The following is a 23,326-nucleotide window of genomic DNA, read 5'->3' as shown; positions in this document are numbered from 1 at the left end:
TTAGTTTTGACAGCTAAAAGAATAACTCTCAGTTTACTTTTATTCAGAGTGCATGTGTTGCATACCTAGAGAATTACAAAAATGTGAATTCCAAAGTGGTAATAATATACTTGTCTTTGTGGGTTGTTTTTTTTTGAGTCTTTGCATGATATGTGTACATTTTTTTTTTTTTTTGCACCATCTGTTTCACACATCTTTGACAGTTGTTTCAGAGTCTCCCCCAGGCTGGAAGTGTTTCACCTATAGGATGAATTTCCTCTGAATCTGATAGCCAACAACTAGACCACTATTTGTTCAGTTTCAAAAGGTGTCAAAGTCACCTCTAGTAACGCTTTGTTATTATCTTTAAAAGTAAATGGAACATCTTAAAACCCTAGGAAGGCATCACTTTTAGACAGTTCAGAGGCCCCGGCTTCTTAGACTCCTTAATAATAAGTAGATTAACAGCAAGGGCAAAACAAAGATTATGCCATGTCTTGAAATAGACATGATTACAGATACATTCACAGGGATTTGCAGTAAGGCATTTAAATACAAAAATCTTAATCTTTCCTAATTTATTTCCTTTGCATGTGAGAATAGATAAGGAAAACACTCTCCTAAAGAAGAGTTTTTTGTTTACAAGTGGTTTAAGATACACTGAATGTGGAAAAGAGCAGATGTTCTCAGCATCAGGAGAAGATGGGATGGTGTTTCCAAACTTTTGTTTTACTGTTTGTTTTTTTCTCCCCACTTTCTGGCCATACCCCATGGCATGTGAGATCTTAGTTCGCCCACCGGGGATCAAACCCATAACCCCAGCACTGGAAGGCAAAGTCTTAACCACTGGACCATCAGGGAAGTCTTGAGACTTTCTCTTTTGATGGGATAATGGCTCATGGGCGTGGAAAAGAAGGAAGGTGACTGGTAGGCGGCTACAGAGGGCTGAATGTCCTGCGCTGCCCACATCTTTCCCTGTCTGGTGTTCTCTCTCCTTGCATTCCCACCAGAAGTGTCAGGAGCTAAAGTGAAGAATAAGGACTGAGTTTCCACACCACACGTATGTTTTTAACTCTCCCTTTGACTGCATCCTAAGCTTCTCACTTCCTTAAGCTTCCGCAGGTTGCGCTTTCCTGCCTGGTTGCAATCCACGTGCTCCGTCACCTCCCAAAGGGTCCTGCCTTTAGAACTTTGTTTAGCTCGCTGGCAATTGAAGCCATGAAGACAGGCGGGCAGATTGACCACCGAACGTGAGGGAGGTTCCACACACAGGCGAGCCTACAGGGCAGTTTTTGTGAGTGGTGGAGGCTGCAGCTGATTCTCTAGTTGGTAAGGTTGTGCTGCTTTGATATATCTCACCTCACTTTCTGTAAGCAAACACTGCTGGATACTGGGTACGCCACCCTCCACTTGCTTACATATTCATTAGTTGATACAAATGTACATTTTAAAATAATTGAACAACTATTCAGGAAGTACCTACTATAAGCCAAGTTATGCAAAGTGCTGGGATTCAGTGTTGAATGTTAAGCAGTGTAGATATGGTCTCTGCTCTGATGGAGCTTAAAGTTTAATGAGGGAGGGAACCAGTCACACACACACAGATACACTGATAAGGTTGTGAAGGAAAACAGCAAGGTACAGTAGATGAAGCGGTGGGGGCAGAGGTGACCTTCTTAGGAAAACGACTGTGTCTGGAGTGGAGGACAGAGCCCTGAGCAAAGGGTGTGGGTTCCACCAGGGCTGTCAGGAGGGATGAGGAGCATGGAACATTCTAGAAACTGAGAGAGCCCACCATAGTTTTAGGGTAGAGACTGCGTGGGAACTGGTGCCCAGTGAGGTAAGAGATGTAATAAGAATTTTAAGATGCAGAGATTTAGAGAATGTTAGAAACCTGAGATTCCTGTTTCTCCTTTAGAGCAGCTGTAATGAGATCAGATTAGGGGACACAGTGGCAGGTTTGGTTAAACTGAAGTCGCATGAAGGGGTTGGATGTGACATGACTCCAGAAGGTGGCAATGACCATAGAGAAGATAGACAGGTATTAATGGACAGATCTGGGAGGGGAGGTGGGAGAGGGTGACTCAGAGAAGAAATGCTTGACAGTGAAGCAGAGTTAAAATGAAGCTAGAAATCAAAGCTTTACGAATGAATGCTATTTACTGCAAAGTTGCCCAATAAAAGAGTAATGACCTTCTTGTTGAAGTTGGGAAATAGAAAGCAATTCTTTTTCTTATTGAGATTTCATGTAAGTGGAAAAAGGTTGCACAGACTATAAGGAAATATCAAGACACTGCAGTCAATTCTGATACTTTCAACAACAAAATTCTATTCTCTGCTGCCATTTCTATTTTGGGATCTAATTAATTATAAACATAGATACCAGATTGAACTCACATGTAGGCAGCTTAAGAAATAAAATATGACAGGCAGAATAGGACACTGCAATTATAATCTACCTTTCAAAGCACTTTGAGGATGAAAGTCAAGTGATTTCTGTCCTAGGAGGGTTTGAAAAATTATTTGGGAGCAAACCCTTAAGAACTTTCCATCTAAAATAAGGATATATTCAGAACATTTATTTACATAATTTAAAATATACAAAACAGTATTTTATAGTAATATAAGTACATAAAGAGTTTGTATCTTTAAGTAAAATAATACTTGAAAGCATGCAAAAATACCAAATTGAGGTTAGGGGTTGCTTCTTGGGAGTGAGAAAATGCAGGGAGCTAGGTATATGGCAGTGACTGGCTCTAGCTACACTTTAAGTTAAAACCTAATAAAGATATCAATCATATAGATCAAAATGTTAATAACTAGATCTAAGATTCTAAGACTCTAAGATGGTGTCCATTATTTTGCATGTTTTCTGGACGGTTGATATATCTTATTAAATGTTTAAAAATTAAAAAAAAGAATTTTTGTGTTTATCATAGTGTGGTGAGAGGAATGATCACAGGGCTTGGAGAGGCCATAAATTCTGTTTTCAAACTTCTTGTGGACAAACTTTTTAATCATCACATTTTTATATTTGTTTCTTTCTTCTCTTTGAAAAGATATATTAAACTATACAAATGATTGAAATATTTGCTACTTTAAATAGTAAATTATGATAGAGTAATTTCATGAAGATGATCACTGGTATTAAGTTATAAGACTTACATTTTTTGGCTATTTTACTTTCTTTTGTTTTGTTGAGGAGAAGAGTATTAAAGCATGTTGTGTGGTCAGAAAAGTACTGGATTTTTAAGCCAGAAAACTGGATCTTGTTTGTCCTCTTATACAAAGTAAGTAGGGCTTTCCAGGTGGTTCAGAGGTGAAAAAAATCCTCCTGCCAATGAAGGAAATGTGGGTTTGATTCCTGGGTTGAGAAGATCCCCTGGAAGAGGAAATGGCAACCTACTGCGGGATTCTTGCCTAGAAAATCTCATGGACAGAGTAGCCGGGTGGGCTGCAGTCCCTGGGGTCACAGAGGGCGGGGCATGACTGAGGGACTGCAACACAACGACAAAGTGTATTAATTTGACCAAATCGAATGCCTTCTGTTGGCTTTATTTTCTTTAGCTTAAGGAAAAAAAGATTGGAAATCAATGTGTTTATGTTGTTGACCTTATTCAATCGCTAAGTCATGTCCGACTTGTCTGATGCTTTGTTACAGTCCAGCTTTTATGTCCCAGGGTTATGTTCCTATTTTGCTTATGATGATACCACTTTATCTCATGGTAACAATACTGTACCACATGACCATACTTCGTAAATTTTTAAAATATATAAATGAATTATTATAATTATTTTAATATATAAAATAAATACTTTTTATTGACAAAAATGTAGACATGTAAGTGAACAAGTAATAAATATGTCATTTGACCAGAGTTCAGATCAAGAATTGGAAGATCGCCAGTGCACTATCTGACCCCACCTTCTGGTCACTGCCCGGCCACTCAGGTGATTTTCACCCCAAATTCCAACAACGTAGATGAGCTTTGTAGATATTAGAACTTACATAAACCGACAGCTCAGTGTGTGCCTGATGTTTTTGCTCATCAGTTTATTAGCGGAATCATCCATATATTTTGAAGTTGTGAACTGCTATTATTAAGACATAACAAAGACTGGCAAGCTGGTTTTTTTTTTTTGAGGTGCAGTTGTAAATGTTTACAATAACTTACAATACAAATCATTGTAAATATTTTCAGCCTTTTGGGCTCTTTTGGTTTAAATGAAGAACCCAGAGAAATATTACAACTTTATCTATTCATCTAATAATTACTAAAGAGGGAATGCTCAAAGTAATTCATTAGGGTTCAAGAAGAATATATTAGACATTAATTGATATTTATCTCTGTATGCTTACTTTTATTTTTATGATTTTTATTTATTATCTGGAAAAGAACAACAAAATAAATATCGTTTTTCCAAGTCTGTTCCAAAAAGAGAAAACACAATGTTACAAATGTAAAGAAAATGTAACTGCAGATTTGGGGATTTAAAATGTTATAGGAACATTTTATGACAATATATTGTATTCTTTCATATTATAATTATGCTAATTACATAATTACTGGTCATTTACAATTATTTGCTATATATATATTACATATGATTATCAGCATAGATCTAAGACTGGTTATTATTATCCCTTTAAAATTAAGTCTTAGAGAGGTTAAGTGACCTACTTTCATTGACAATATAGCAAAATCACGAATCAAACTCAGGCTGTCAAATTCCAGTACCACTTTGCAATAGTGTCTTTTAAAAGAAATAAATGGTTAACTGATAAGGAAAAAATGGCGCTTTTTCTGGTCAAACTGACTCCTTTTACTGAAGAGATTCACCATTCTGTGATCCTAAGTGCCTGAAAACCAAGTCAATAGGTCCTGATACAGATTGATTTGTGTTCATTACAGATTTCCTTGGGGGCATCACTCTGTGTTGTTTCTATAAACTCTTGTTAGTATTAAGGGAAGATTTAATTGGTTGTTTCTCTAAGTTAAAAGTGCAAGGTAATATTGAATATGAGATTGAGGTTTGTTTTCCCAAAGGAGAAAGAGAGAGAGATTGCCTCAAATGAAATATTATTGACCCTTTTTTTTCCTTTCCTTAGTAATCCAAGTATCGAAGTGAATGGTGACTAGTGTTTCATCTTTATACAGAAAAGCATAGAAAGTCAGAACTATATTAAATTAGATGAAATGAGTTTACAGTTTTTTCTTCCTGTGTCAAAATGAAAAAAAGGGCATTTCCCAGGCAAGAATATTGGAGTGGGTAGGCATTAGCTTCTCCAGGGGATCTTCCTGACCCAGGGATCAAACCTACATCTCCTGCATTGCAGGTGGATTCTTTACCATCTGAGCCACCAGGGAAGCCCATTAAAATAAGACACGATCTTAAATACATGCGTAACTATGAGATATTCCACTGACTTTCACATGTGGCATAAAGAAAATACTTATTTCTTCATCATTGCATGTACATGAATTGTTGTGGTAAATACAATAAGCAAGAAATTACTGAAGTGGGTATTTACTCCCTGATCCTAAAGTCCTAGGCTCCCTGTGCTCGAAGCTCACTTGTGTCCAACTCTTCATGACTCCATCGACTGTAGTGTGCCAGGCGCCCCTGTCCACACGATTTCTCAGGCAAGAATACAGGAGTGGGTTGCTGTTTCCTCCTTCAGGGGATCTTCCTGACCCAGGGAGTGAACCCGAGTCTCCTGCACTGGCAGGTGAATTCGCTAGTCTCTTTTGGATTTCTAAATGGCGGTTAGAATTATTTGGGAATTAGATTGACACTATTAGAACCACCACACAAAAATCCCTGAAGAGGTTTTCTGTTAAGAACATCTATCTCAATATTGACTTGGTTCGGGGTTAAATTGTGAGATAATCCAGGAAATGGAGATTAGAATCTTTGTTCTTTGATACAATGGCAATGATGAGAGATCATGTGAGTTCCTATGGACTTTCTGACAGCAGGCTTATTTTTCAGCTTTATCTTTGTACTCTAGTTAGCGAGTGCATGGCAATTAGAGGAGTGTCAATATATATTTGTAGGAAAAATTCACAGAAAGATAATTGTATCATTACATTGAAAACTTCAAACGTGATGATTATATGGTGCAATTTAGAAAGCTGAGCTTTGTTAAGCATAATTTGTGTCTTGGGTGGTTTATTGGTTTTGCAAGCAATTATTTGCCAGAAATCCCAAGGTGTACAATTGTTACAACTGAGAGCCAAGAGGTAGAACTTTCTCAATTCTCAGATGCTGTATTAATGCACATATTCTGTACAACATATATTAAAAATCCCTTTTAGCTCTTCTATGCAGCTCAAAGTTTTACATAAAAAAAGTTGACTTCTTGGGAATGAAAATTTATTTTGTTAATTTTCAATGGAAATATTTATACAATTATTTCATGACATATAAACTATGATAATTCTTATTTTTAAAGTTTAGCTTGTACATTTAGTTTAAAAGTCAAGAATGTTAAAAGCCTTATAGTAAAACCAGCAGTCATTCACTTTTCTTCCCTCAGCCCCAACTAGACAATATATTTCAATTATTTTTGTTGTTGTGTTTGTTAGGTCTTTATCGCTAAGTACTGTGCTTTATTGCTTTCACAGATTTCCATTTTAGATATTATTTATTGGTTTCATTTTCTGACGGGTGAAGATTTAGCTCATTTACACAGCCCCCTCCATCACAGTTTTTCTCTTTACATGCTTTTAATGCCTGCATTGCATTTTTGGAAGCAATAGACAGACTTTTATTAATGTTCCTGGTCAAATGAAGTAGTGAGCTCATGCTCACTATTAATTTTTCCTCAAGGAAATATTTGCCTCAATTTTTGGACAGGATTTTTATGTTCCCATCAATTATATACACACACAAACACACACACATATCTTGGAATGGTTCAACATATCTGCCAAATGTCTGTCCAGATATTTTCCAACTACTCCAGTGTACCAAATGTTTGACCATTTTCCTCCAGGAAACCTCTTTCTAGAGATTTCCTGTTTCTCCTGGGCCAGGTACCCTCTAGCACACCACACCACCCTCACCCTAGGCTCAAGCTTCCCATCACTTCTCTCCCTGTAGGGTGTATTCTTGCTCTCGTTTCCTGAATCCTTTTTCTTGGCTCATAACCTCATTTGACGACATCTTTATTGAGAACCTGGTGGGTCTTTGTCTCCTTAAGGCAGAGACTTTGGATACTTTTCTTCTACTACTTCACAGATTTTTTTTTTTAAAGCTAATTCCTTAGCCTCCTGCTTTGCATTGCTTCAGAAACTGGCAAACATCTTGAGACTAGCTGTATTGATACACACAAGCCTCCAGTTTTTATATTCCAGCTCCTTATGGACACCAAACTCTCTACCATTTTTTCTGCCCCCAGCTGTGGCTTCTGCTTAAACCAAACCTTATTTCTCAGTGGCTTGGCAAATGCCCCCAGGGAAAGGCATCTGCAGGTGTTCGCCTGACTTTCTAATATTTCTTCCTTCCCTGGACTTTGGGTCCCTTTGGTCCTGTGTATTTGGAAGCTCTCTGACACCTTTAACATCTGATTGTCTCTTTTCTGAGTGGTTTAAATATTGGATGAAACCAGACTTTTGAGTGGTTTAAGTAAATCCAGACTGAAAGCAATTTAGGACAGCAAAAGAATTCCAGCAATTTCTTTCCTTTTTGTATGCAGTCTAGGTATATAAGTTCAAGGCAGTCAGCCCAGTTGGTTAAATCACAGTGCTATTGAGATGGAGATCCCTCAATGAGTAACTTAGCTTCTAGCAGGAAGAAAACATTTTCCTTTAACAAATTGCATGCCAAAAGCTGGAGAGCTATATTCCACCTCTGAGGCAGCAAGACTGGAGGTGTGATTCACAAAACTGAAACTGATGTCAACATGAGGAAGCAAGAGAAAATTTATGGTTAGTGAGAATGAGTGGGTGGTACCTTTCCAGATAAGTACCTGAGTGCTGATTCTTCAATGTCAACATGGACTATTGTTCAGTAGTTCAGTTGTGTCTGACTCTTTGCAACCCATGGACTGCAGCATGCCAGGCTTCCCTGTCCTTCACCATCTCCTGGAGCTTGCTGAAACTCATGTCCATTGAGTTGGTGATGCCATCCAACCATCTCATCCTCTATCACCCCCTTCTCTTCCTCCTCCTTTAATCTTTCCTACTATCAGGGTCTTTTCCAATTAGTTGGTTCTTTGCATTGAGGTGGCCAAAAAATTGGAGTTTCAGCTTCAGCATCAGTCCTTCAAATTAATATTCAGGATTGATTTCCTTTAAGACTAACTGGTTTGATCTCCTTGCAGCCCAAGGGACTCTCAAGAGTCTTCTCCAAAACCACAGCTCAAAAACATCAATTCTTTGGCACTCAGCCTTCTTTATGGTTCAACTCTCACATCCATACATGACTACTGGAAAAACCACAGGTTTGATTCTATGTACCTTTGTTGGCTAAGTAATGTCTCTACTTTTTAATATGCTGTCTACGTTTGTTGTAGCTTTCCTTCTAAGAAGCAAGTGTCTTTTAATTTCACGGCTACAGTTACCATTTTGCAGTGATTTTGGAGAAAATAAAGTCTGTCATTGTTTTCATTGTTTCCCCATCTATTTGACATGAAGTAATGGGACTGAATGCCCAAATCTTAGTTTTCTGAATGTTGAGTTTTAAGTCAGCTTTTTCACTCTCACCTTTTACCTTCATCAAGAGTTTCTTTAGTTCCTCTCATTTTCTGCCATAAGGGTGGTATTATCTGCATCTCTGAGGTTATTGATATTTCTCCTAGCAAACTTGATTCCAGCTTGTGCTTCATTCAGCCCAGCCGTTCAATGATGTACTCTGGATAAATCTTAAAGAGATAGGAATACCAGACCACCTGACCTGCCTCCTGAGAAATCTGTATACAAGTCAGGAAGCAACAGTTAGAACTGGGTATGGAACAACAGACTGGTTCCAAATCAGGAAGGAGTATGGAAAGGAGTACATCAAGGCTGTATATTATCACCCTGCCTATTTAACTTATATGCAGAGTACATGATGAGATATGCTGGGCTGGAAGAAGCACAAGCTGGAATGGAGATTGTCAGGAGACATATCAATAACCTCAGATATAATGATGATACCACCCTTATGGCAGAAAGTGAAGAAGAACTAAAGAGCCTCTTGGTGAAAGTGAAAGAGGAGAGTGAAAAAGTTGGTTTAAAACTCAACATTCAGAAAACTAAGATTATGGTGTCCAGTCCCATCACTTCATGGCAAATAGATGGGGAAACAATAGAAATAGTGACAGACTATTTTGGGGGGCTCCAAAATCACTGCAGGTGGTGACTGTGGCCATGAAATTAAAAGACACTTGCTTGTTGGAAGAAAAATTATGACCAACCTAGACAGCATATTAAAAAGCAGAGACATTACTTTGCTAACAAAGGTCCATCTAGTCAAGGCTATGGTTTTTCCAGTGGTCATGTATGGATGTGAGAGTTGGACTATAAAGAAAGCTGAGAGCTGAAGAATTGATGCTTTGAACTGTGGTGTTGGAGGAGACTCTTGAGAGTCCCTTGGAGTGCAAGGAGATCCAACCAGTCCATCTTAAAGGTAATTAGTCCTGAATGTTCATTGGAAGGACTGATGCTGAAGCTGAAACTCCCATTTTGGCCACCTGATGTGAAGAGCTGACTCATTTGAAAAGACCCTGATTCTGGGAAAGATTGAAGGTGGGAAGAGAAGGGGATGACAGGATGAGATGGTTGGATGGCATCACTGACTCAATGTACATGATTTTGAGTAATCTCTGGGAGTTGGTAATGGACAGGGAGGCCTGGCGTACTGCAGTCCATGGGATCGCAAAGAGTCAGACACGGCTGAGTGACTGAACTGAACTGAACTGGCATATAAGTTAAGTGAACAGAACTGACAGTATCCAGCCTTGACATACTCCTTTCCCAATTTTGAACCAGTCTGTTGTTTCATGTCTGGTTCTAACTGTTGCTCCTTGACTGGCATACAGATTTCTCAAGAGGCAGGTACAATGGTCTGGTACTCCCATCTCTCTAAGAATTTTCTACAGTTTGCTGTGATCCACACAGTCAAAGGCTTTAGCATAGTCAACAAAGCAGAAGTTTTTATGGAATTCTCTTGCTTTTTTTTTATGATGCAATGGATGTTGGCATTGTGATCTCTGGTTCCTCTGCCTTTTCTAAATCCAGCTTGTGTATCTGGAAGTTCTTTGTTCACATACTGTTGAAACCTAGCTTGATGGATTTTGAGCATTACTTTGCTAGCATGTGAAATGAGTGCAATTGTGCAGTAGTTTGAGCATTCTTTGGCATTGCCCTTCTTTGGGGTTGAAATGAAAAGGAGCTTTTCCAGTCCTGTGGCCACTGCTGAGTTTTCCAAATTTGCTGGCATATTGAGTGTAGCATCATCTCTTAGGATTTGAAATAGCTCAGTGGAATTCATCACCTCCACTAGCTTTGTTCATAGTTACTCTTCCTAAGGCCCACTTGACTGCGCACTCCAGGATGTCTGACTCTAGGTGAGTGTTCACACCATCATGGTTATCTGGGTCATTAAGATCTGTGTATTCTTGCACCCTCTTCTGAATATCTTCTGCTTCTGTTAGGTCCATACCATTTCTGTCCTTTATTTTTCTCTTTTTTTTTTTCCATGAAATTTTCCCCTGATATCTCTAATTTTCTTGAAGAGATCCCTAGTCTTTCCCTTTTCTATTGTTTTTCTTATTTCTTTAAATTGTTCACATCAGAAGGCTTTCTTATCTCTTTTTGCTGTTCTTTGAAACTATGCATTCACGTGGGTATATCTTTCCCTTCTCCTTTGCCTTTTGCTTTTCTTCTTTTCTCAGCTATTTGTAAGGCCTTGTCAGACAACTGTTTTGCCTCTTTGCATTTTTCTCCCCCTTAGGGATGTTTTTGATCACAGCCTCCTGTACATTGTCACGAACCTCTGTCCATAGTTCTTCAGGCACTCTGTCTATCAGATCGAATCCCTTGAATCTGTTTGTCACTTCCATTGTATAATCATAAGGGATTTGGTTTAGGTCATACCCAAATGGCCTAGTGGTTTTCCCTACGTTCTTCAGTTTGTGTCTGAATTTTACAATAAAGATTTCATGATCTGAGCCACAGTCAGATCCAGGTCTTGTTTGCTGACTGTATAGAGCTTCTCCATCTTCGGCTGCAAAGAGTATAATCAATCTGATTTTGGTATTGGCCATCTGGAGATGTCCATGCATAGAATCGTCTCTTCTGTTATTGAAAGAGCGTGTTTGCTATGACCAGTGTGTTCTCTTGGCAAAACTCTGTTAGCCTTTTCTCCACTTCATTCTGTACTCCAAAGCCATACTTGACTGTTACTCAGGTATCTCTTGACTTCCTACTTTTGCATTCCAGTCCTCTATGATCAAAAGGACATCTTTTTGGATGTTAGTTCTAGGGCCTTGTTTAGGTCTTCATAGAACTGTTCAGCTTCTTTGGCATTAGTGGTTGGCACATAGACTTGGATTATTGTGATATTGAATGGTTTGCCTTGGAAATGAACAGAGATCATCCTGTCATTTTTGAGATTGCACCCAAGTACTGCATTTCAGATCTTTCCCTGACTATGATGGCTACTGCATTTCCTCCCCACAGTAGTAGATATAATAGTCATCTGAATTAAATTCACCCATTCCAGTAAATTTTAGTTCACTGATTCCTAAAATGTTGATGTACAGTCTTGCCATTTCCTGTTTGACCACTTCCAATTTACCTTGATTCTTGCACCTAACATTCCAGGTTCCTGTGCAATATTTTTCTGTACAGCATCGGACTTTACTTCCATCACCAGACACATTCACAACTGGGCATTGTTTTTGCTTTGGCTCAACCTCTTCATTCCTTCTGGAACTATTTCTCTATTCTTCTCTAATAGCATATTGGGCACTACCAACCTGGGGAGTTCATCTTTCAGTGTCATATACTTTTGCCTTTTTGTACTGTTCATGGGGTTCTCAAGGCAAGAATGCTGAAGCGGTTCACCATTCCCTTCTCCAGTGGATCGTGTTTTGTCAGAACTCTCCACCATGACCCTCCATGTTGGGTGGCCCTACACAGCTTGGCTCATGGTTTCATTGGGTCAGACAAGCCTGTAATCCATGTGATCAGTTTGGTTAGTTTTCTATGATTGTGGTTTTCAGTCACTCTGTCCTCTGATGGATGAGGGTAAAGGGCTTATGGAAGCTTCCTGATGGGAAGGACTGGTCTTGTTCTGGTGGGCAAGGCCTTGCTCAGTAAATCTTTAAGGACTATTTACACTTCAAACAATATGAATCTTGACAACACCTAGCACCTCAAGCATTTTTACTTCATATACACTTGAACTGCATGGGGCTTAGGATCCTCGACTAGGATGCTGAACCTGACCCAGATGCTCATATGTCTGGCTTTGATTTGATCCTATGAGTTTGCCTGCAAGGTGAGCTGTTGAATAGATTTTGGCTTTAATGTATTTTTATAACTGCTTATTCTCTGATTTCTTAGTACTCCTCTAAATACTATATATATATATATATATATATATATATATAGCAAATACTATATATAGAAAATCCTTTTTTGGTTGATGGTACTAGACATAATAAACTGCCCTTCTTTATCTGTGATTTAGGCTGAAAATTTTAAAGTTCATTTATAATTTTTTGTTAACCTTTCTGTGCACCTTTATTAGAACAATACAGAAGACCTAAACAGACATTTCTCCAAAGAAGACATACAGGTGGCCAATAAGCAGATGAAAAAATGCTCAGTTGCAAATTATTTGTGCTTGTGCTCGGTTGCTTCAGTCATGTCTGACTCTTTGTGATCCTATGGACTGTAGCCCTCAAAGCTCCTCTGTCCATGGGATTTCCCAGGCAAGAATACTGGAGTGGGTTGCCGTGCCCTCCTCCAGGGGATCTTCCAGACCTAGGGACTGAACCCACATCTCTTGCATCTCCTGTATTGCAGGCAGTTCTCTGACACTGAGCCACAGGGGAAGCCCATTGTTAATTATTAGAGAATGGAAAACACATACACCCATGGCTGATTCATGTCAGTGTATGGCAAAAAGCACTACAATATTGTAAAGTAATTAACCTCCAATTTAAAAAAATCAATTAAATTAAAAAACACTACATTTGCTACCCCATGGACTGTAGCCCACCTGGTTCCTCTGTCCATGGGATTCTCCAGGCAAGAATACTATAGTGGGTTACCATTCCCTTCTCCAGGAGATCTTCCTGATCCAGAGATTGAACCTGGGTCTCCCTCTCCCACATTACTATCTGAGCCATCAGGGAAGCCTAACAAAATGTCTGAAAATAGTTAAAGCTAGAGATGGTGTGGAGACAGAGGAAACCCTCATACATTATTGGCGGAGATGTAAATTGGTGCGGCCTCTGTGGAAAGCAACATGGAGGTATTTGAAAAACTAAAAATAGAGCTACCATAAGATCCAGTGATCCCACTCCTGAGTATATATCTGGAAACTTTGAAAACTATAATTTGAAAAGATACATGCATCTCAGTGTTCACTGCAACACTATTTATAATAGCCATGAGACAGAAACAACCTAAATGTCCATCGACAAATGAATGGATAAAGAAGGGGCCTTGTGAGTATGTATGTGTGTATATATGCATACACATACATGCACAGTGGAATACTATTCAGCCATAAAAAGAAGGAAGTATTGCCATTTGCAGCAACATGGATGGATCTAGAGAATATTATCCTTAGTGAAGTGAGTCAGACAAAGACAAATATATCATATTACTTATATGTGAAATCTAAAAATGGCACAAATGAATCTATATATAAAATAGAAACAGACTCACAGACATAGAAAACAATTGCGTCAGTCATGTCTGACTCTTTGTGATCCTATGGACTGTAGCCCTCAAGGCTCCTCTGTCCATGGGATTTCCCAGGCAAGAATGCTGGAGTGGGTTGCTGTGCCCTCCTTACAGTTACCAAACAGGAGAGAGGGAGAGAGGGACAAATTAGGAATTGGGATTAACAGATATAAACTACTATACAGAAAATAGATAAGCAACCAGGATTTACTGTTTAGCACTGGGAATTATACTCAATATCTTAGAATAGCCTATAATGGAATACAATTTAAAACAGATAACTGAGCCATTTTGCTGTGCACCTGATACTAACACAATATTGTAAGTCAACTACATTTAAAAAATCTGCTAGCTATTAGTTCAGTTCAGTTCGCTTCAGTTGCTCAGTCATGTCCAACTCTTTGCGACCCCATGAATTACAGCACGCCAGGCCTCTCTGTTCATCACCAACTGCCGGAGTCTATCCAAACCCATGTCCATTATGTTGGTGATGCCATCCAACCATCTCATGCCCTGTTGTCCCCTTCTCCTTTTGCCCTCAATCTTTCCCAACATCAGGGTCTTTTCAAATGAGTCAGCTCTTTGCATCAGGTGGCCAAAGTATTGGAGTTTCAGCTTCAACATCAGTCCTTCCAATGAACACCCAGGACTGATCTCCTTTAGGATGGACTGGTTGGATCTCCTTGCAGTCCAAGGGACTCTCAAGAGTCTCCTCCAACACCACAGTTCAAAAGCATCAATTCTTTGGTGCTCAGCTTTCTTCACAGTCCAACTCTCACATCCATGCATGACTACTGGAAAAACCATAGCCTTGACTAGATGGACCTTTGTTGGCAAAGTAATATCTCTGCTTTTTAATATGCTGTCTAGGTTGGTCATAACTTTCCTTCCAAGGAGTAAGCGTCTTTTCATTTCCTGGCTGCAGTCACCATCTTCAGTGATTTTGGAGCCCCCCAAAAATAAAGTTTGACACTGTTTCCACTGTTTCCCCATCTATTTCCCATGAAGTGATGGGACCGGATGCCATGATCTTCGTTTTCTGAATGTTGAGCTTTAAGCCAACTCTTTCACTCTCCTCTTTCACTTTCATCAAGAGGCTCTTTAGTTCTTCTTCACTTTCTGCCATGAGGGTGGGGTCATCTGCATGTGCTATCTATAAACACATGCATATTGAAAGAATGAGGATAAAGCTGCTGTCAACCATATAGCTGTAATCATTGGGTTAATTGGAGCTTTCCCAGAAAGTACAATTCCCTGTATTTTCATAGTGAAGGTGGGAAGTGAGTCCTGTACAGTGAGTCAAGGCCTGGTGTCGGACCATGGTAACAGGTGATTTCCCCAGAAGCTGTGGCTGTAGTACCACAGAGGCCTGGCTTGACCACCTGAGAGCTGGGCTTGGCCTCTGAACAGAGTCTGACTGTGAACTTCCCAAAGACCATAAGACTAGCTGATTGCTTCCTAATGTCCCTGGTACAGGTGGGCGCAACTGACTGACTTTCCAGGATAAATCAGAGAAATACCAGAAGAATATCGGGGAGCAGGTAGTATTTTCTTATATATTTCCCATTGCACATTGGGACTTTGAAAGAAGTACAGGGCATTGGAATTGATTTTTATATATTTAATGTTGCTAGAGTTAATGGCTTATAGATTTTTATAACATTAGGCACAGCGAGAGGTGTCTGCCTTGAGCCAGTTTCCAAGGACTTGGAAATAATGCTTTTTTATTTATTTTTCAGTCAGATGGAGAAAGCTCTCTGTAAGTTATTTTGTTTTACATATATACATGAAATCTTGAAAGATGAGGATTTCAGATAAGCTTCGTAAGATTTTTTTTTTTTTTTTTTTTTTTAGACCACTGATGCTGGTGTGCTCGGGATCCCGGTGATAGAAATGTTAATGAAACATTCCGTGCATGTTCAACAGAAGTGCCTGTTTTCCAAGCTGATAGAGTATATTTGCATAGAAGAGGTTAGTTTGTGTTTATTCCAAGGTATTTTATTCTGGATCGTTTGTGTAACCACCTCCAGTTTTTCATGCTTTGGGGTTTGGCTTCCCAGGTGGTTCAGTGGTAAAGAATACACTTGCCAAGCAGGAGACTCAGATTCAATCCCTGGGTTGGGAAGATCCCCTGAAGAGGGCAATGGCAACCCACTCCAGTAATCTTGCCTGGAGAATCCCATGACAGAAGAGCCTGGCAGGCTACAGTCCATGGGGTTGCGAGAGTTGGACATGATTTAGCGACTGAGCATGCACTAATGCACACCTATGTCTGGTGTCTAAAAGTGCAGTTTTTCCAACTCCTTCCCATCCAAATTCTGGGAAATGAGAGGAGTTAAGATTTTACTCTCTGATGCAGGGTTCAGGATCTTGAAACACTAAGTATAAGTTTAGGATTATGGGAAAGAACAGGTTATTTGGAGAAACGCATATCTAAGACTTAAAGGTCTTAAAACTGAAACTAGAGGGTAAAAATATATGACCCACACAGCAAATCAGATGTTATGGAAACATTGAGCAGGATGGTGAAAGAAAAAAAACAACTCTGAAATAAAGGAAATGGTAACAACAGAAGAAAGACCCCAGAAATTCCCAGGAACCGTTCACCAGGATAGGCATTGTTTGTTAATTGAGACTTCAGAAGTATTCAAACCTGAGTCCAGAGTGTGGAAAGGCAAAAAGAATGGAAAGTCTCAGAATTATGATAATGAAGAAGGTGTTTTGTTTCTTATTTTAGAATGCACGCATGGTCAGTTGCTCAGTCGTGTCTGACTTTGTGACCCCATGGACTACATCCTAGCAGGCTCCTCTGTCCAAGGAATTCTCCAGGCAAGAACACTGGGGTGGGTTGCCATTCCCTTCTCCAGGAGATCTTCCCAATCCAGGGATAGAATCCAGGTCTCCTGTATTGCAGGCAAATTCTTGACCACTGAGCCAGCTGGGAATCCCCAATATTGAGATGCAATTTAAATACAAAATACATACAAATATTAAGGGTATAACTCTATGAACTTACATACACCTAAGCAATACCCAGACCAAGATAGGGATCATTTTCATCAACCTGAAGTTTTCCTGATGCCTCCTCCCATTCACTGTTGGGCTATCTTGTTAATCAATTTTCTTATTTCTTTCCTTATATTTCTTACTAGAAAATAGTTTGGCCAACTCTGAACTTTATGCGGGTGGGATTATATAGACTTTGTCCAGTGGCTGGACACGTACCTATCTTTCATGTTCAAGTTCACTTCAGTTCAGCCTACTCAGTCATGTCCTGACTCTTTGCAACCCCATGGACTGCAGCACACCAGGCTTCCCTGTCCATCACCAACTACCAGAGCTTACTCAAACTCATGTCAATTGAGTCAGTGATGCCATCCAACCATTTCATTCTCTGTCATCCCCTTCTCCTCCTGCCTTCAATCTTTCCCAGCATCAGGGTCAGTTTTCAAATGAGTCAATTCTTCCCATCAGGTGGGAAGTATTGGCTGAAGTATTCACCTTCCAATGAATATTCAGGACTGATTTCCTTTACGATTGACTGGTTTAATCTCTTTGCAGTCCAAGGGATTCTCAAAAGTCTTCTCCAACACCACTATTCAAAAGGATCGATTCTTCAGTGCTCACCTTTCTTTATAGTTCAACTCTCACATCCATATGTGACTGCTGGAAAAACCACACCTTTGACTATACGGACTTTTGTCAGCAAAGTAATGTCTCTGCTTTATAATATGCTGTCTAGGTTGGCCATAGCTTTTCTTCCAAGGAACAAACATCTTTTAATTTCATGGTTGCAGTCACCATCTGCAGTGATTTTGGAGCCCAAGAAAATAAAGTCTGTCACTGTTTCCATTGTTTCCGCATCTATTTGCCATGAAGTGATGGGACTGGATGCCATAATCTTAGTATTTTGAAAGTTGAGTTACAAGTCAACTTTTTCACTCTCTCTTTCACTTTCATCAAGAGGCTCTTTAGTTCCTCTTCACCTTCTGCCATATGGGTGGTGTCATCGTTATATCTGAGGTTATTGATATTTCTCCTGGCAATCTTTGCTTGTGCTTCATCCAGCCCAGCATTTCGCATGATGTACTCTGTCTAGAGGTTATTTAATCAGGGTGACAATATACAGCCTTGATGTACTCCTTTCCTAGTTTGGAACCAGAACAGTGTTCCATGTCTTGTTCTAACTGTTGCTTCTTGACTTGCATACAGATTTTTCAGAAGGCAGGTAAGGTGGTCTGCTATTCCCATCTCTTTAAGAACTTTCCACAGTTTATTGTGATCCACTCAGGCAGATGTTTTAGCATAATCAGTGAAGCAGAAGTAGATGTTTGCTTTTTTGATGATCCAGAAGATATTGGGAATTTGATATCTGGTTCCTCTGCCTTTTCTAAATATACCTTGAACATCTGAAAGTTCTTGGTTCACTGTTGGTACTGTTGAAGCGTATCTTGGAGAATTTTAAGCATCACTTTACTAGGGTGTGAGATGAGTGCAACTGTGAGGTAGTTTGAGCATTCTTTGGCATTGTGTTTCTTTGGGATTAGAATGAAAACTGACATTTTCCAGTCCTGTGGCCACTGCTGAATTTTCCAAATTTGCTGGAATATTGAGTGTAGCTTTTTAACAGTGTCATCTTTAGGATATGAAATAACTCAGCTGGAATCCCATCACCTCCACTCGCTTTATTTGCAGTGATGCTTCCTAAGGCCCATTTGACCTCTCACTCCAGGATGTCTGTCTCTATGTGAGTGATCACACCATTGTGATTATCTGGGTCATTAAGATCTTTTTTTGATATAGTTCTTCTGTGTATTCTTGCCACCTGTTCTTAATATCTTCTGCTTCTGTTAGGTCCATATCGCTTCTGTCTTTATTATTCCCATGTTTGCATGAAATTTTCCCTTAGTATCTCTAATTTTCTTGAAGAGATCTCTAGTCTTTCCCCTTTCTATTATTTTCCTTATTTCTTTGCATTGATCACTGAGGAAGGCTTTCTTATCTCTCCTTGCTATTCTTTGGAACTCTGCTTTTAGATGTGTATATCTTTACTTTTCTCCTTTGCCTTTGCTTCTCTTTTCTCAGCTGTTCATAAGGCCTCCTCAGACAACCATTTTGCCTTTTTGCATTACTTGGGGATGGTTTTGATCACCACCTCCTGTACAGTGTTACAAATCTCTGTCCATAGTTCTTCAGGCACTCTGTCTATCAGATCTAATCCCTTGAACCTATTTGTTACTTCCATTGTAGATAATCATAAGGGATTTTATTTAGGTCATACCTGGATGGTCTAGTGGTTTTCCCTACTTTCTTCAATTTAAGTCTGAATTTTGCAATAAGGCCTTCATGATCTGAGCCACAGTCAACACCCTGTCTTGTTTTTCCTGACTCTATAGACCTTTTATGTCTTCTGTTGCAAAGAATATAATCAGTCTGATTTTGGTATTGACCATCTAGTGATGTCCATGTAAAGAGTCGTCTTTTGTGTTGCTGGAAGAGGGTGTTTGCTATGACCAGCTCATTCTCTTGGCAAAATTCTGTTAGGCTTTGCCCTGCTTCATTCTGTACTCCAAGTCCAAGCTTGTCTTTTGCTCCAGGTATCTCTTGAGTACCTGTATTTTGACTTCATGTTAATATCTTTGGCTCATGTTCAAAGACACTCTTTTCTAGGCTATATACCTAGCAGTAGAATTGCTGGGTCGTAGGTGGACATGTGGTTGACTGTGTGTCCTTACGTGTGATTTCCCCAATCCCATTCTCTGTCTTTACTTCCCAGAATTGAGGAGAGGGGGGAATGCTGCAGTTAGCAGTTACCATGTGCATGAACTTCCTTGTGGTTCTATAGCATGTCTATGTGTGTGGCATGGACATACATGTCTGTGTCCCTAATATACAGAATCCTATATGTTCCTACAAGATGTAGCCTTTTGTAGCTAACATTTCTCACATAACTTTGCATTGTCCTAGCCAGTCCTCCTTTGTTATACATGTAACTCTTGTTCATGTATATTCATTGCTATATTGTATTCAGGGAAATCCAAAAAAGGGGATAGTCATAGCATCTAATGTATTTTAGTACTTTTAAAAAGTTCTAAGCAAATATGACATCATTCTGTTAAATACAAGTATATGAGTATATCTGTGACTTTTATTCAATTATTGAATGTACTTTTTTTATATTTTAACTATTTCACAATTATAAATTATTTTAAAATGTAGATGTGGCCTCATGTCCCCCCTAAAGATAGACATCAGTCCCCGGAACAAGAACAATGATGAGGAAAGGTCACACGCACAACTTGCAGCTCATAAAGGTGAACTGCAGTGACAGCTGACTGAGGGAGTGAAGCCCACATCTTCTATCTCGGCTCTGGTGGTCAGAACCAGGTGCAACGTCATTTTTCTTCTCAAGGACCCCTCTGCTATACTTATATGCTCAGTAGATGCTTATACTTGGAGATATGATACTGCGAGGGAGAAATGTTGTAAGACTTAGAATCCCCAATATATGTATATGTAAAATATATGCTAAATAAAAAACACACAAGCAAGAACAGTGAAACCAATTCAGTAAGATGATTTTTTTTTTTTTTACAGGCATTAAAAAGAGTTCCACACGCAGATTCAGAATGAAAGTTGGGGGAGAAGTACAGAGAAGTCCTAAGTGAGCCTGAAGGTTTGTTCAGATGTGGAAAGGACCACAGCGGGATATCAAGCTGAGTCTTTGTCTGGGGATTCTGGAAGGCTAAACTATGTCAGAAATTGGAAGGAAGCCAATTTCCTGTCAGAACCAGGAAAGCCAGTTCATCCCAGGAGCCCAGCCAGTAACAGAGGTATCTGTACCCACTCTGGTGGTCTGTGTCTGTTTGTCTCAGTTCAAGGAACTGGGTAAACTGCATTGCTGCACTTTACCCTAAATAGGGCCAGGGTCAGCCGTGAGTCACTGCTGAGTGAATCTTCATTATAATCCTAAGTTATAACCACACTGTTGATGATAAAGACTTCCTTTGTGCACTTAAAAACATGTTTGCCTTTAGTGATAAAAATGATTGATGGTTATAACCCCCAAAGAGAAACTTTTGGAAATCGTGGTGGTTATTTTCAAAAGGTAACAACTGGATTTTTTAAAAAGTGCCAGAAAATTTGTTGGTGGAAGAATTTTCTTGACTTTCTTTTGTTAATCAAAATGATTCATGAAGAGTTATGGGAAAGTAAGGATACTAAGACAATAAATTGAAAGTGAAATGAAAAATTTGTTCAGGTGAGAGAGTGACTTGATAAAATCTATAGGGATATGATATATGTGTATATAAATATATAAATTAATTTTTTTGCTTAAACTCCTATTCATTAGAAAAAGAGAGTGACTCTAAAGTAATGTTTTCCAGATGAATTCAAGTGTTTAATGCTGTTACCTTGTTGTTTGCTTTGTGTCAATAGACAAGATTAGAATAGATTGGAATGTATCCTAAGACAAAGGAATCTTGTTTCTTGAAGCAATTTTCAAGTGTATGAGTCTACATGAATGTATGTACATGGATGTGTACTAAATCTTAATGCAAAATGTATTCTGTTATTCTAATTGAAATATTTTTTATGTACAGTAAAGCACATAAACACTAGAGGTATAGCTAATGATATTTACATGTATGTCCACACTTATGCAATCATCCCAGAAAAACTTAATGAAAATTTCCCTTTTCATAAAATGTTCCCTGTTATTGTTTTACAAGTTTATTGATCTTCCCATTTAAGTCTCTATCTTTCTTGGAACAATTTACTGGTCTTGATCTTTCATATCTTCCATCCTCGCCACTCAGTGTGGGTGTGAATTTTTATTTCTTAAAATAAGTGTAAAGTAATAGCCAGCATACTTATTAATACTAGCTGAAGCTTTTATTTTAATTATGATATAATTCATATACCATAAAATTCAACCACTTAAAGTATGTAACATAATGGTTTTTAGTATATTCACAGTATTTTGCAATGATGACCATTATCTGATTCCAGAACATTTTCGTCACTGTGAAAGGAAACATCCTCATTAGCAGCCCTATGTCTCCTTACTCAACCCTGACAGTTACCTATCTACTTCCTGTTTTGATGGATTTGCCTATCCTAGACATTTAAAAGTGAAACTGGGGAATATTCGGCCTTTCCTATCTGACTTACCTCACTTAGCTTAATGTTTTCAAGGCCTATGCAAGTCGCAGCATTTTTTTTTTTTTTAATGGCCAAATGCTGTTCCATTGTACGGATATGCTTTTCTTTTTTTGGCTTATCTGTTTATCATGACCTTTCGGTTGTTTCTACTTTTGGACTATTATGAATAATGCTCCTATGAACATCTGTGCACAGGTTTGTGGGGGAGATGTGTTTTTAATTCTCTTGGTTCTATACCTTGGAGCAGAATTGCTAGATCATATGATAATTCTGTAAGTAAATATTGAGCAAATGCTAAACTGTTTCCCAAAATGGACTGCACCATTTTGCCAAGAAGTAACCTGTTACTGGATGGCATCACTGACTCGATGGACGTGAGTCTGAGTGAACTCTGGGAGTTGGTGATGGACAGGGAGGCCTGGTGTGCTGCGATTCATGGGGTCACAAAGAGTCGGACACGACTGAGTGACTGAACTGAACCTGTTACTGGATTTTGGTTCACAGTACCTTTTCTGCATAAACTAATAAAGTGGAACATATCTTTACATGATACATTGTTTTCAAGCATTTTGTTGATTTCCAGAGTTCTAGTAGAGTTGATATTGACAACTTGGCCAGTGTTTGCTTTAGGGAGGAAACGATAAATTTTTTGGAGGTTTTGACTACTCCACTATTTCCAATAATATCTTTCTTTTCTCTTACCTCCTGCCTTTTTTAATGTTGAAACTAGCTCACACAAGAGAACAGTAGTTGTCACTTACTGGACTCTGCCCTCCTGTTCTTTGACTGGGTTCAGGAGAGAAATACCTTCACCAGTCAGCCTGGCTAGGAATTCTGATGCTTGCTCAGACCTTGTCTATGGGGATTCCTATTTCACACCTCTTGTTCCTTCTTGGGCTGGGGGTTTGGAGAGGGCATGCCTTCTCCAGATCCCACAGAGTCAGCTGGGTGCTGAGAGTGTGTTTGCCCTGTGGTAGTCCCTGGATGCTGCCCAAGTTTGCACCCCTTCTCCCAGAACCTCAGGGTTGTGCCAGCTTTCTGCACATGCTGGAGAGACACATGCAACGTCTGTCACTCACTGACCCTGGGGGCTTGTTTGGGGAGCCAGTCATGGGAAGAAGTGAGGTGCTTGGAGCACTGGGGACCCGCAAGGGGGTACCTGGTGGGCCAGTTGAGGGGCTCTGCTCTGCCAGGCACAGAGGGCTTAGAGGCTTGGAAATTTGGGTTTTATTCTAAAGATAATGGGAAGCTCCTGGGAGATTATGGGGAAT

General features: G+C 39.3%; 1 long non-coding RNA gene across 2 annotated transcripts; it reads left to right on the top strand.

Moving 5' to 3' along the window:
• The first annotated feature begins 1,602 nt into the window (after nt 1-1,602).
• On the top strand, nt 1,603-22,605 carry LOC138430977 (uncharacterized). 2 transcript variants are annotated; one of them, XR_011253475.1, is made up of 3 exons: nt 1,603-1,819; nt 15,744-15,860; nt 20,487-22,605. It is a non-coding gene; the product is annotated as an uncharacterized lncRNA (long non-coding RNA). The 2 variants fall into 2 exon arrangements; XR_011253476.1 differs by lacking the exon at nt 1,603-1,819 and adding an exon at nt 1,923-2,020.
• Nucleotides 22,606-23,326: the final 721 nt, after the last annotated feature.

Source organism: Ovis canadensis, chromosome 26, assembly GCF_042477335.2.
Source record: "Ovis canadensis isolate MfBH-ARS-UI-01 breed Bighorn chromosome 26, ARS-UI_OviCan_v2, whole genome shotgun sequence".
In the NCBI taxonomy this organism is placed as follows: Eukaryota; Metazoa; Chordata; class Mammalia; order Artiodactyla; family Bovidae; genus Ovis; species Ovis canadensis.
Note: the sequence above shows the minus strand (reverse complement) of the source record. Positions and strands in the feature narration are given on the sequence as shown.